Source organism: Bubalus kerabau, chromosome 15, assembly GCF_029407905.1.
Source record: "Bubalus kerabau isolate K-KA32 ecotype Philippines breed swamp buffalo chromosome 15, PCC_UOA_SB_1v2, whole genome shotgun sequence".
Taxonomy (NCBI): Eukaryota; Metazoa; Chordata; class Mammalia; order Artiodactyla; family Bovidae; genus Bubalus; species Bubalus kerabau.
The window spans coordinates 38,741,934-38,757,844 of record NC_073638.1 but is presented as its reverse complement, the minus strand read 5'-3'; the positions used below and the strand labels follow the sequence as shown (position 1 = coordinate 38,757,844).

The 15,911-nt window shown below is 41.8% G+C and overlaps 1 protein-coding gene across 10 annotated transcripts in view; it reads left to right on the top strand.

Annotated features, from left to right (window-relative positions):
• SPON1 (spondin 1) overlaps nt 1-15,911 on the top strand; it is a 361,745-nt gene that overhangs the window by 64,225 nt on the left and 281,609 nt on the right. The window lies entirely within an intron of this gene.

The window sequence follows — 15,911 nt, the reverse complement described above, 5'->3', positions numbered from 1 at the left end:
GGCTTAGAAAGAGGCCAACGAGTTGTCAGAACACGTCCCAGAAGGACTGGGGCCATCCTAGGAGGAGGCCTGGCCAAATCTGCTGTAACCATTTCTCATCTCAAATTTCCAATTGTTCTGGGATCCATTTTTATCTGGCATTTGCAAACTCAGAGGGGAAAAAAAAACAACAACTGAGGAAGAATACTTACACCCATAGCTGGCTGCTGGGGATTCTGGTACAATTTGTGGGTTCCATGGAGCACCCAAAATATCTTCCTTGTCCAAAGATATCTTTAACCCGTTATGGGCAGGTTGTAATTTTGAATCCTGTGATTTAAAAAAAAAAGACAATGTCCGGTGTTGAGGAATCTGGGCTTGTGGCTGAGTGGGACCATTAATTCCATGCTCATTGTAATGTCCTTCTGTAGATATAGATGGCAGGAACTGTTTTGGAATGTATCTGAAGGAATTACTCAGATACAGTCTGTATTTGTTGGGTACTTACCATATGCCAGGCAGTTGGTTAAGTGCTTTACCTTATCTCAGTTTATCTTACTTTACCTTATCTTAGTTTAATTCTCACAGCAACCAAGTAGATCCAAACTATTATACCTATTTCATAGATCAGGAAATTGAAATTTGAGAAATTAAATCCCTTGCCTAAATGGCTAGTAAGTAGTAAGGTCAGGCTTCTCTATCACATGTCTGATTCCAGTGACTAAATGTCTTCCCTATAGTCCTGGACATGCTCCTGGCATAGGTGTGTTTGGACAGTGCATCAGCAAGGTTGTCATTATAGAGAAAGGAAGATTCATGCAAGCATTCAGCCCATAAGAGCATTAAGATGTATCCCCCTTGTTCTTGGAGGTGTGAATGATTTATCAGATTGGGGCAGCTGAGAGATCTAGGCACCTGAGTGTCAGGAGGGATCAAGTTCTAAGAAGGGAAAAGGAGGGGGGTGGTGGTGGGAGATGGGAAACGTGATCTTAATATTTACTCAAACAAAATTTATCTGCTTTAAAATGAAGCTTAGAAATATATTCCCCAAAAGAGTTGAAAGCAGGGACTTGAACAGCTATGTGTACACTCATGTTCATAGCAGCAATATTAATGACAGCCAAAAGGCAGAAACAATCTAAATATCCATTGGTGGATGAATGGGTAAATAAAATGTGGTGTATACATACAGTGAAATATTATTCACCTTTAAAAAAGGACATTCTGACATATGCTATAATATGGATGACCCTTGACATTATGCTAAATGAAATAAGTAGGCACAAAATGACAGATACTGTCTGATGTCACTTATATGAGCTTCATCATCAAGTTTATAGAAACAGAAAGTAGAATGGTGGTTGCCAGGAGATGTGAGAGAAAGGGAAATAGGGAATTATTGATGAAAATGTGTGGAGTTTCAATTAGGGAAGATGAAAAACGTTCTGGAGATAGATGGTGTTGATGCTAGTATAACATATGAATGTACTTAATGCCATGAACTGTATACTTAAAGATGGTCAAAATGGTAAATTTTGTGTGCATTCTGATACACATACACACACTAAATAATGCCAGAGTTAGGCCAGTGGGGACATGGTTTCTTTCTTTGATGTTGTTTTAATTCAGCAAATTGACAGTCTTCTCCAACTCACTGTTGTTTCTGCTTGGCTTAATCTTGGTCCTGGAAACCAGTTGGTGAATGCAGGGCCCTGCTTACATTGGGCAGTAAGTAAATGTCTGTTGAATGAATAAAGGAACAAATTATTCTTTCTACTAGTGCCCATAACTCATTCCAATTGGGGATTGTTTCAGAACTCTCTCTCTATGTATTCATCTTTCCTTCTTCTCTTAGAGCTTCTGATATCCTTTCTTTATATCACAGTGGTTCTCAGAGTGTGGTCTTTGGACCACCAGCATCAGCATCATCTGGGAACTTGTTAGAAATAAAAAAAAGTCTCAAGCCCCACTCAGACTTTCTGAATTAGAAGCTCTGAGGGTAGGGCCCCACAGCTTGTGTTTCAGCAAGCCTTCAGGGTGAATCCAGTGCAAACTTGAGTTTGAGAACTAATGTTGAAATGAGACGAGGATTCAACCTGTCCAGCAAGAACTCCATCATCACATCAACAAATCTGTTGTTTGAGCCTTAACAACATCAAAGTTGGAAACATATAGGAAAAACGCCTCACATAAAATAATAATGCTTGCGTGCCAGATACTGTTCTAAGTGGTTTACATGTTTTAACTGATTTAATCCTCAGAGTAACACCACAAGATAAGCATTATTATCCTGTTTTTCACAGATGAGGAAATTGTGGCGACAGAGGGATTCCAGTAACTTTCTTAAGACCATTCAGCTCTAAGCAATAAAGCTGGAATTCAAACCTTGGTAAATGAGAGTCATAACAACTTTTTAATGGCAGTAGGCTCTATGTCAAGAGCTTTATATTCCTTATCCTACTTAGCTCTCATAGCAACCCTGTGAAGTCAGGATTGTTGTACCCATTTTCTAGATGATGAAAGGGACTCCAAGGGACTAAGCAAATTGACCAAAGGAATATAACATCTTAAGGGGGTGGGGAAGGGATCCTGTTTTAGAGGTTTTCTCTCATTCATCTCCCCACCCCTACCCTGCGCTTGTGCATTAAACGCACGTTCACTTGGGTGCCCAGTATCTTGGAGGTTAAAGAGGGAGAAATCATAGCTCATCATCAAGTCCGATCTTGCCTCTCCTGCTTCAGACGTTGTGGTCTCTGTACTTGCCCCCTTCCACTCTAGCATGAAAGTATTTTCTCTCTGTATCAAAGCTGTCATCTTAAAAGTCATTCATTTATTCATCAGCATTTATTGAGTGTCTCCTCTGTGCCAGGCACTAAGGTAGGCACTGGAGATACAGCAGTGAGAAAAACAGACATCATCCTGCCCTAATGGAGCTTATAGCATCCTCCTTGTCACTGTGCTTTATATCAACAGGCATGACAGGAAGTCAGCAAGTCATCAGTGGGAACATGAGTAGATGATCAGAAACTACAAATGCTGATATAATTATATATATACACATAGCAATTAACAAATATTTAGAAGTACTTGTTAACACCCTCACTCCAAATATGACAGCTTTAAGGACTTAATATCAATGATGAAATCCTAATATCCTTAAAATCTGGTGGAAATTACATTCTTAGTTCTAAAAGTGACTCTAAGAGGTGGTGATTTTGCTTCTCAATGAGAGCCCTTACTCAGAGCACAGATTCACGAGGTACAAAAGAAACTTTAAAGCAAACATTAATGCCCCTTTTGACTTAGCAGGGAGAGAATGGGGCTGTTGGGAGAGGAAGACTAAGGGTTACAGCGCCCCCACCGCCACGCCGGAGGCCGAGGAGAAGGGGGCGGGGCTGCTCCTCTGCTTCCAGCGGCGGCTGGTCCAGCGTGGCAGTTTTGGCACCGCCGAGGGTATCTGTCCCTGGCTGCCAGAAGGGAGAGACATGGGAACCTTTTTGATGAGCTAGCTGGGTGTACTCACGGTTAATTGAAAGTGACAAGGAATGCGGCAGCTGGACTGCCTGTACAGAAGTCAAACCCCAATCCTTTAAAATCGTATTGCTCAAAGCAAGTTGCTTCCTGGAATGTTCATGGCCCAGCCAACTGCCCAGCACTTTCTCCCTCCTCCTTCAGGGCTCTCTGCTCAGACGGCCCTTTCCCGGGAGGGAGAGGGGGGTGCGCCATCACTCTCTTTGAAACTTCACTCCCCCTTCTATCCCTGGCTGAATCCCCTATCCCTCTCCACTCCACTGCCTTGCTTGCCACCTGATGTACCATCTATTTTACTTGTTGACTTGAGTATCACCTGCCCCCTCCCACTAAGCTGCAAGCCCCAGTAGGCAGGGATTTTTGCCTGTCTTGTTTGCTACTGTACCCCAGCACCTCATCCTGAGCCCCTCACAGATTGGGCACTTCAACTAGACAGAATTTTAAGTGCTATATTTTTACTAGAATTCAAGCTGCTAATTTGTAATGCCATTGCTTTAGTTTAAAGTCCTGTAAGAAGGCAATGGCACCCCACTCTAGTACTTGTGCCTAGAAAATCCCATGGAGGGAGGAGCCTGATAGGCTGCAGTCCATGGGGTCGCTTGAGTCGGACACGACTGAGCAACTTCACTTTCACTTTTCACTTTCATGCATTGGAGAAGGAAATGGCAACCCACTCCCGTGTTCTTGCCTGGAGAATCCCAGGGACCGGGGATCCTGGTGGGCTCCTGTCTATGGGGTCGCACAGAGTCGGACACGACTGAAGCGACTTAGCAGCAACAGCAGCAGCAGCAGGCATCAACTAGTTGATGGAATAGGCTGCCAGCCGAAGGAAGAAAGCCTCATTTTTAAAAAGGAATGTTTGCCCCAAATTCTTTATCAACACCATACAAACAAGTATTTTCTGATAACTAATTATGTCATATTCTTAATCACCTGTGTATAAAATGTTTTCATCATCTCTTTATTAACAATAAATATTTATTAGTGCCTGATGAGTTCTGAGCCAAGTAAGAAGCTCAATGAGTATTCAACACACTTTTCTGAAAATAAAATGCTATTGCAAGCCTGTTTTTAGGAATTCTGTCTTAGTTTATAAGAAAATGTCCTCTTGTTACACTCAGGAGGACACAATTACTACACAATTACTAAGCTTAATTGTGACCCTTAAAAGATTAGAATTTTTAAATCACTATTCACTGCTATAAATAATGGAGAAAAATTATTTTCCTGAATAAAACTTTTTTTCCTTATTTGATATTGGTTTACTAGAAGAGATTCCCAGAAGTGCAAAGAATATGGACATCTTTATGTTTTTGATGTATATTTCAAAGGTGATTTCTGCCTCTCAGCCTCACCCAAATTTTCACTCAACATTCTCTTCAACAACCTGAATTTGAACATTGCATCAGAGTAGCCATAGCCACTGATGTGAAGAGAAACATCAGGATTGGGCATGACAGTATTTGGGCAGGTCAAACTGAGAGACTAAATCTAGCAAGATGAAAAGCTAATGGAGGAACACAGCAAGTTACCTACTTAGATCCAAATAACCTATTGTAGCTGTATGAGAAGAGTGATTTGGGTTTATGATAGCACATTAAACAAACAACATATGTATCTTAGGGTTTTTAGTTGCCCATAAGTTCAGAATGAGTCATTCATGAGATAGGATCTCAGGCTATTATCACAGGAGCATGAACAGGGGAGTTAGATTGTTTTACGGGATTCTTAATCTGTCCTCAGAGAGCCCACAATATTCTTTCTTTTCCTGTAGAGTACACCTTTCTGGTGAATGAATATTACCATATAAAATGTGCAATGCTTTTCTTCATTTGTTTATTCAAATATTTCCATAGCATGCATAGCACTCTACTTTTCCTTCACAGTGGTTATTACAGCTTATGTATTTGTAAGATAATTTGTTTAATATTGCTCTGTCCCACCAAATTGTAGGGATGACCATATCTATTTTGTTCACTAGTGTATTTCTTTTACTAGCACTGTGCCTGGCACATGGTGGACGTTCAATAAATATTAGGTGAGATGAGCTAATAAAAGCATTGATTACCAGCTATGTAAACAGCAACTTACTAGGCCCTGAGCATATTGAGATGAATAATTAAGGCCTAGTACATAGTGTTAGTTAGGAGGTCAGGATCTCCAGTAGAACTTCTCAACCTTGGTAGGCTAGGTACACTGTTAGAGCACAAACAGTGAGAGCCTAGATATTTATTTCCTTGGATATAGGGGTGATCTCTGGAGAAGGCAATGGCACCCCACTCCAGTACTCTTGCCTGAAAAATCCCATGGATGGAGGAGCCTGGTAGGCTGCAGTCCTTGGTGTTGCTAAGAGTCGGGGACTTGGAACTGAGTGACTTCATTTTCACTTTTCACTTTCATGCATTGGAGAAGGAAATGGTGACCCACTCCAGTATTCTTGCCTGGAGAGTCCCAGGGACAGAGGAGCCTAGTGGGCTGCTGTCTATGGGGTCGCACAGAGTTGGACACGACTGAAGTGACTTAGCAGTAGCAGGGGTGATCTCATCTGTCTACTCTAGGGAAATGCTATCATTTCTTCCCTGTAACATAAAGAGACTTGTACAGAAAGAACTATATTGCACGTACTATTATAATTGCTGCGTGTGTGCAAATAAGAAAGCAATCATTTGTAGGAAGCAAGGAGTGAGTGCTAATTTGGGAGAAGAGAAAGGATATTTATAGAGATGGAAACTTTTTTTAATTGAAATACAGTTGATTTATTATGTGTTAGTTTCAGGTGTACAGCAGCGTGATTCAGGTATATATATTCTTTTTCAGATTCTTCTCCATTGTAGGTTATTACAAGATATCAAATATAGTTCCCTGTGCTATAGCTATATTTTATATATAGTAGTGTGTATCTATTAATCCCAAACTCCTAGCTTATCCCTCCCCCTTTTTTCCTTTGGTAACCAGAAGGTTTTTTCTATGTCTATTAGTCTGTTTCTGTTTTGTAAATAAGTTCATTTGCATCATTTATTTTGATTCCACATGTAAGTGACATCATATTGATATTTGTCTTTGTCTGAGTTACCTAACTTAGGATGGTAATCTCTAGGTAATCTCTAGGCCCATCCATTGCTGCAAATGCCATTATTTCATTTTTTTTTATGGCTGAATAATATTCATGTGTCTGTGTGTGCATACCACATCTTCCTTTTTTCTTCATTCATCTGTTGATGGACACTTAGGTTGCTTCCATGTCATGGCTATTATAAATAGTGCTGCTATGAATATTGAGGTGCATTTTTTTTTTAAATTAGAGTTTCCATCCTTTTCAGATATATGCCCAGGAGTGGGATTGCAGGATCATATGTTAACTCAATCTTTAGTTTTTTAGGGAACCTCCCTACTGTTCTCCATAGTGACTGCACCAATTTACTTTCCCACCAATAGTGTAGAATTGTTCTCTTTTCCCCACATCCTCTCCAGGATTTGTTATTTGTAGACGTTTTGATGATGGCCATTCTGACTGGTGCGAGGTGATACCTCATTGCAGTTTTGATTTGCATTTCTCTAATAATTAGTGATGCTGAGCATCTTTTCATGTGCCTCTTGGCCATGTCTGTGTCTTCTGTCTTCTTGAGACAGTAACTTTTGAGTTGTCTCTTTGGGTGGTTGAAATTTGCAGGTGGACAAGGGGTGAATGTAAGGGGTTTGTGTGAAAACCACTCTACTTTTTCCTCTATTTTTTTTTGAAGTTTAGACCATGTTTCATGTTTATTACTTTCCAACACTAAATTTTGTTTTAGAAAATTCATATGAAGAAACAATAAGTGCTAGACATTTGTTACATTTAAAATACTTAATTTTTGGTTGTAGTGAACAATATTTCATTCCTGCCCTCAACTAGTTTAAAGTAGAAAAGCACCTAACCAAATGTAGAACTCAGTACATACTTAGAACTTATAATTTAGTATAAGGGAATTAGAGACAATATACAACATAAATACTTATGTGTTAGGTAAAAAGTGTAATGGGGAAAACTATTGGAATGGATAGATTCCATTTAAAATGGTGGCTCGGGTGAGATACTAAGAAGAAGTGCATTTGGGTAAAGACCTAATTGTTGACAGAGCACTCTTTCCTCTGTTTTAAAACTTGCTCTAGTCGTTCCCTGTAGCTACTTTGACAAGTGTATAGAGCCCAGTGAAGGCACAGTAAATGTTTTTTCAAATGAATGAATGAATGAACCAGAGGATGGACGACATGGTATACTGGCCCCTTCCCTTCAGGAACTCACTGGGTGTAAGATGCCTCTGTGAGCTGTGATCCTAAAAAAAAAACATCAAAAGGACATATTTAAAAAACAGTGTCATGACCTCTTCTTCAACACTTGGTTTTTCTTTTTTCAATTCTATTTAAAATCATTTGTAAAAAAGATGAGAAGCAGTGTGGCATGTGAGTGCCTGGGCCAGATATTGGTCCTCAGGCTGCCATAGCCCTGGTCCCTGATCCCTGATACCAGAAAGGACAAAAGGTAATTTCCTTCTAAATGGGCAAGTCCTGAGTCTGGGAACCTGACCAGATGCCTGATCAGAACTTGAACATCATTCCTTTCAACAGAGCACACCCTTGTTTTGTGATGGAAAATATAGAAATGATAAATACAGAGCATGCTGCTGCCGCCGCTAAGTCGCTTCAGTCGTGTCCGACTCTGTGCGACCCCACAGATGGCAGGCCACCAGGCTCCCCTGTCCCTGGGATTCTCCAGGCAAGAACACTGGAGTGGGTTGCCATTTCCTTCTCCAATGCATGAAAGTGAAAACTGAGAGTGAAGTCGCTCAGTCATGCCCGACTCTTAGCGACCCCATGGACTGCAGCCTTCCAGGCTCCTCCGTCCATGGGATTTTCCAGGCAAGGGTACTGGAGTGGGGTGCCATTGCCTTCTCCAAATACAGAGCATAAAGAAGCTAAATAAGATAAAATAAGTCATTTATAAAATAAAGATAAACTATTTTATCTTATTTATATGATAAAATAGGTCATTTTATAATCTAGAGATAACCATTATTAGCATTTGGGTATATTTCCTTCCAGATTTTAAGTGTGCACACACACCCATATATGTATCAGCTCTTCTCTTTCTACAGGTGGCCATTTAGAATTTCACAGTATCAGAGGTGGGCACACAGTTTATTAATGACAGTAAGAAGCATCGCTATTTTTAGGCTCATCTTCCTCCTCCAAAAGGACCGCATATCTCATTATTCTTCCAATTCTAGCTTCGCTTTTCTATTTAGAATGTACAGTGGGTGTCTGCAAAGATCATGAGTTTGGAAGTTTGCAGACCCGGGCTCAAATTCTGCCTCTACCAGCTTTGTAAAGAAGTCAACTTAATTTCCCTGAACCTTAGTTCTTCTTAGGGCTTCCCCTGTGGCTCAGATGATGAAGAATCTGCCTGTAATGCAGGGAACCTGGATTCGATCCCTGGGTTGGGAAGATCCCCTGGAGAAAGGAATGGCAACCCACTCTAGTATTCTTGCCTGGAGAAGTCCATGAACAGAGGTGCCCAGTGAACTACAGTCCATGGGGTCACAAAGCGTCAGATACGACCAGGTGACTAGCACTTTCACTTTTTTCGCTTAGTTCCTCTGTCTTTAAAATAGGCCTGATAAAGATTGTTTTGAGTATCAGATGAGGTGAATTATGTGTAAAATGCCCAACACAGTGCCTGGACTTAATCAGTGTCTCTTCCTTCTGAGCCTGCGGCCTAGAGCCCTTTCTATGTTTCTGTGTCTAGTGAATCACAGACTATCCCGCTGTAGATGTGGCAGACGTCTCATCCTAGGTATAACTCACCAGCTGTCTGTGAGCCTCTACCAAATAAGGGGAGAGACAGCCTTCTTTAATTCTGTCTTCACTGTGATATGATTGACTATAATGGAAAATGGAAAATTTCAGTGGGCACGTAATACTCAGTAAATAAAAGCAAAATTCTGTTCCATGTGGCTGCTAGCAGTTTGGCTGGACTCAATTACTGGCCTAGTGACCTCCTCCCACACAACAGCTTCACTGAAAAGGGGGTTCAAACTGTACCTTGACAAATGCTCTACACCTCCGGGAATGAGCAGATGGAAAAACCACGACTGTCACCTCCGGGTACTAACAGGTCTGGTGCTTCATTTACTTCCATTCTCTCCCTCCAGGCTGTAAGTTTCATAAGAACAGGGACTGTCTGTTTCACAACTGCATCACCAGTGTTGGGTGCAGCGTCTGCCACACAGCCGGTGCCCAGTAAATATTTGTCACAAAAATAAGTAACTGTATTAATTTCCTGTCAGTCCCAGACCCATCCCCTGAGGTAGGCACTATTATCATCCCCATGTTACAGGCAAGGGAACACTGAGCGAATTAGAAATGTGACAAAAGGCACGGAGCCAGTAGATGGCTATGAGCAAGGATCAAAACACCTGTGGTTCGTGCCATTTTCTCTATTCAGCATCTCTTGTAGCTCCAGGGCAGAAGTGTATGAGAGACAGACATACGTTGACTACTTGGTTCCCTAAAATCCCTTCTGGGTCATTCCAGGGATCACACCAGGTTTATTGGCTCACAGATCCTCAACCTCCAGGTTTCAGCCCTGCACATGCCATTGCCTCTGTTTCCTGATACTCATGTCTTACTTCCATCCCATCTAGATTCTGTGTCCCCTACCCCATCTCTGAGCTCTCGGATACTTGGTATATCTCCCTTTAAAAAAAAAAAAAAGTGTAATTTTTTTTATAATGTTGTGTTAGTTTCTACTGTACAACATGAATCAGCCATATGTATACATACATACCCTCCCTCCTGAAGCTCCCATCACCCCCCCAGTCCCACCCCTCTAGGTCATCACAGCACTGAGCTGAGCTTCCTGTGCTGCACAGCAGGTTCCCACCAGCTAGCTGCTTTACACACAGTGATGCATACTTGTCAACGCTACTCCCTCAGTTCGCCTCGCCCTCTCCTTCCCCCGCTGTGTCTGCATGTCTGCGTCTCTATTCCTGCCCTGCAAGTATTCTCCAGGCGAACTTCCCGACCCAGGGATCGAACCTGGGTCTCCCGCATTGCAGGCAGACGCTTTACCGTCTGAGCCACAAGGGAAGCCTCTATGTATATACACATTAACATACAATATTTGTTTTTTTTTAACTCTAGTTCTTTTCACTCTTTATAGCCCTTATGTGTTAAATCCCTGTTCCCCTGCAAGATTCTGCAAAGAGGCTGGAAGCTGGGCTGCAGCTATCTCTGTATTCCCACGGCCTCACCAAGGCTTGGCACACTGGCCAGCTGATAAATGTTTTCCAAATTGATGGATGACTGCTGCTAGAATTTCTGGCCCCACCTCTTGTTTGCTGGCATTAGTTGGTCTCATGCTTTCTTGCATGGGAACTAGCATTGTTTCCACATCTATTTTTCTGAAGCTCTGGAAATCATTTGCAAATACATGACAGAATTGTTTCGCAGACAATAGGTAATGTTTATCGCCCCAAAGCACTTTTATCATGTATGTATTAAGTAGCTTAAAAATGTCAGTAAGTCACTGTGTGGCCTTGCAATCCTCTCATCTTTTTGAATGAGAATGATGTCTCTTCATTGCAGATCTAACTACTTTATAGAATAGATCTTAATTCTGGTTTTACAAACCTGTAAAACCATGTTTGCTTTTCAAAATGGTTACATCCAAAGAGCAGATGGATCATAATTTATTTATACAATAGCCTACTGTAGCATGCTTAGGTAAATTTTTAAAACATTATTAATAATTTTTATGAAGAAAACCTTTTCATTTACTTATTTGCAACAAATATTCACTAAGCCTATTATGTTCAAGGCATTTTCTGGGCCGTGCGAATACAGCTGTGACATAACAGACAAAACTCCCTCCTCTTATGGACATTGTGTTTCTAGGTTTCCCGTCATTTCCTTGGGATAGAGTCCCAAGTTTCTGTATCAGATAGATTTTTGGCTCTCGATATATATTAGAATATCACTTTTTATCACAGCTGATCATGTGGGAACTTGAAGAGAAGCCTAGCTCAGAGCTTCCTTTTAGAGAGAATATGTTACCTTCGCCAAGTTACTTTGTCTGGTTTTTCCCCTTGAACACAAAACAGTCCCTCCAGTTGACTCCCAGCTGATACCTAATGTCCCCTAGTCCCTCCTTCATTTGGAGGAGGCCATGGTGTTGACAAAACCCCCATCTGTATCCCATGTGGTCTCTATACCCCAACTTGCACATCCCCTTCTTGTGCAATTCTGTGCATGTGCTCACACGTGCACTCAGTCATATCCAACTCTTTGTGACTCCATGGACTGTAGCCCGCCAGGCTCCTCTGTCCATGGAATTTTCCGGAATTCTGGAAATACTGGAGTGGGTTGCCATTCCCTTCTCCAAGGGATCTTCCCAACCCAGTGTTCAAACCCACATCTCTTGCCTCTCCTGCGTTAGCAGGCGGATTCTTTACCACTGTGCCACCTGGGAAGCCCTCTTGTGCAATTACCTTCTTATGATCAAGGCCAAGACCTTAGAGTTTTGTCTTGATAAATTGATTATTCAACATGTTCCATCTCTTCAGTATTTCAAGATCCTTCAAATTTGGCATCTTTTATCCAATGTGGTTCATCACTGTCTCTGCAGATTAAATGAGTCTGTACTCTCAGGTAAGCCAACCATGCACACTTGAGGGGCTGTGTATTTCGTCTTCCCTCCTGCCCAGGATACTCTTCCCCCAGGTAGCCATTCCTACCACCTCGCTTCTTTCAGTTTCCTGCTGAAAGGTCCTTTTGGTCAGAGTCCAGTTCCAACCATATTTTATTAAAACAATACTCTCATCACTCTTAATCCCATTTACCCAGTTTGGTTTTCTTCTTTTGACTAATCACCACATGACATGGTTGGTATGGGCTTGCTGGTGTGTTAGCCAGTTTCCCTACTGCAACGTCAAATTCACAAGAGTAGGAACGTTGCTTTGTTCAGCATGTGTCTGTTCGCCTCTATCACAGTGTCTGGCATGTAGAAGGCAATGAATACTGTCCATTTCCTAAGTGTGCTTTTTTGTGAGGGGCTGCCCTGGGTCTTTGCTGCTGTGTGCAGGCTTTCTCTAGTTGCAGTAAGCAGGGGTACTCTCTAGTTCTGGTGTGTGGGCTTCTCATTGTGGTGGCTTCTCTTGTTGCAGAGCACAGGCTCTGGCACTCCCAGGCTTCAATAGCTGTGGCGCATGGGCTTAGTTGCCCCGCAGCGTGTGGAATCTTCCAGGACCAGGGATTGAACCCATGTCGTCTGCATTGGTAGGTAGATTCTTAACCACTGGACCGCTAGGGAAGCCCAGGTGTGCCTTTTAGAATTCAGCTCTAAAGCCATTTGCTCTTTTTGACAATGAAATGACACTGACTCCATGTAAGGACAAGTTTTCTGGCCCCCACTCAATTCTTTTCCTTCCTAAAGTCAGCTTCAAAGACGTTCCGGGCTTATTCACGTGCACTCGTATGAAGATTCATGCTCATGCCCATCTCCTGGCCTTTTTCCTAAGCAACCTGTACTTGTGCAACTGTCTTTCTGGATCCTAAAAGAGGACTTTGTCTGAATCCCAGTTTAATTTTATCATTTTACTGGCAACATAACCACTCCATCTCTCACTGAACCGCGTAAGCTTGGGTCACTTAATTTACCCTTGACTGTTAGTTTGGAATAATACTAATTCAAAGACTTACAATAATTACATAAGGATTTCCAGTTTCTGCTGTGACATGTGAAGAGCTTAGAAGTCACTGCTCCTGTACTCACATACACACACACAAAAACTGAAAACAACTCTAATTAGATCCATCAGTGATTTGAGGCCACAAAGCAAACTGCCCTTCCTCACCAGCAAACTGGAGAGATGAGAAACACTGAGAATCACAGCTTAATGGGAACAGAATCTGCTGGAGACCGTAACTGATCAGAATACTCACACAGTAACCTATGAGTAGCTACAGGCTGAACGCTGGGTGTGGATAAACCTAGTAGACTCCGAGGAGCTCAGTGCTGGGGGGCACCACACATGCGTGAGTTTTACCTCCAGGAGTCTCACCAGGTTCTCACAGTGAAGATCAGAAAAATCCTCTCCAGTTTCATGCAGAGGGAGGGGGGAAGTAACCATTTCATAAAATATCCAGAGCATTCGTCTTAACAAAGATCTTTCTTCTGAGCCTTACCTGACCTGAGGGAAGGGCAGTTAGCCAACTCCAGCCCCTCTAGCCTTCTTGTCTCACATAAAGGGAATTAAAAAAAGGTCAAGAAACTCTTCTAAAGATCACATCCCAGAGACTGTGGTTGAATACAAAACCTGAGATTTAATCATAAGATTCTAGACTACTTCCCCTTCCCAACCCTTTACCATCAACACCAACAGGACTTTGGTGTAATAACAGTGGATTATAACCAAGAGAGGGCCAAGGCACAAACTCTATTTAAGGAATTTCTAGAAAAAACCAAAGATAATAGGGGAGACAAAAATCAAGTCACTGGAGGAGATTGAAGCCTCTGACATCCACACCACAGCAAACATTAAGCACACAGCCTAACTCATATGTGGCCAGATAAACATAAATCCTCACCACTAAAGGCCTATTTGCCTCAGTTCTTATTACCCTATGGATCATGTCTGGCTTTCAACGAAAAAATTACAAGGCATGCTAAAAGCCAAGAAAAAAAAAAAACACAGCCTGAAGAGACAAAAACAAGCATTAGAGCCAGACTTGGATATGACAGATTTTGAAATTACCAGACTAGATTTAAAATAACTATGATTAATGTGCCAAGGACTCTAATAAAAAGTGGGCAACATGCAAGAATAAATGGTAATATAAGCAAAGAGTTCGAAATTCTAAGAAAGAATCCAAAGGAAATGCTAGAAATAAAAAACATTGTAACAGATATGAATAATGCCTTTGATGAGCTCACCAGCAGATTGGACATGGCCAAGGAAAGCATCAGTGAGCTTGAAGATTTCTCAGTAGAGACTTGCACACTAAAATGTAAAGAGAAACTGAAAGAATGAAAAATCAGAACAGAATATCTAATTACTGTGGGACAATGCTCAAAGGTGTAACATACATATGATAGTAATACCAGACAAAGAGAAAGAAGCAGAAGAAACATTGGAAGATCAGATGAAATAATAAAAAAGACATCAAAGTTAGTAGCTGGCTCATACTGAATGATCAATAAATGATAGGCACCTGCAGCTACCCCGTCATCATTGTCATCGTATAATCCATTGATAGATCAAAATACCAGAGGAGAAAGGAACAGTTTGGATCAAAGGCAACTTTTTGAAGAGGACATAGTTTAATCAGGGATAGGAGGGATATTTCTTCATTTGAAACAGGACAAAGGCAAGAGAAACTGGTGAAAATACAGAACAGTTTGAGTATGAACAAGAAATGAAAGTAAGAGTTCACACAGGATGCTGTCCATATAATTGACTTTAACAGAAATATTGCGAAAATGAAATGATGTACAATGGTGGTTTTCAAATTGTAGTGAACATAAGAATTTCCCAGGTTCTTGTTTATAATGCATCTCTCTGGGGCCCCACCGGAGAATCTGCTTCTATGCGTCTAAGTGAATGAGGAGTTGGAGCAGAGGACCTAAGTAAATTTGAAAGAGGTATTCCACAGACCACCTTTTAATAAATATATAAGCATATTGATTGCAGCCTGGCCTGAAATGTGCTCAACAGATGTTTAGTAGGCAGAGGCAAGCTCACCTGCAAAGGGGCCAAGACAAGATTGAGGACTGAGAAGATTACCTCGCAACAGGGAGACCCCATTTAGAAAGCACACATTTCTAGGAAGAACGTTCAGACTAGATTTGTAACTCTCTCCATCAACTCTTGAGAGTCTGGTTACAGGATTCAGTGAACAGATGGTGTGATCTCCCCAAGGGTGCCAACCCTAGGGTTACAATGGAAGGTGGGAACAGGCACCCAGCCATGAGGAGAGGCAACCAGGGTACCACTGAAAAGCCTGCTCAAGGCCCAGGCTGGGGAGGCGGCAGTGCCTCCAGCAACTCCACGCCCCATAACTCTCCCAACACTTCCTCATTTCTCTGCCCCCTCTTTGGAACCAACGATCTCAAGAGAGTTGTGCCTACACATGTTTTCCCCATGTCTTCACTGTCCATTCACTTCTCAGCCTCCACCAGGACACATTTAGCTATATTAAGCCACCATAATGGCTCTTGCCAGTCCTTCAGTGATCTCCACTTGTCAGTAGACGCTTCTCCTCCATCACTTCCTTACACATCCTTCTCCATCGGACAGGGCTCACCACTCATTTCCTAAAGCACTCTCCTTTCATCTCTTTCTGGTTTTATGTCTTTTCCTTTCTGA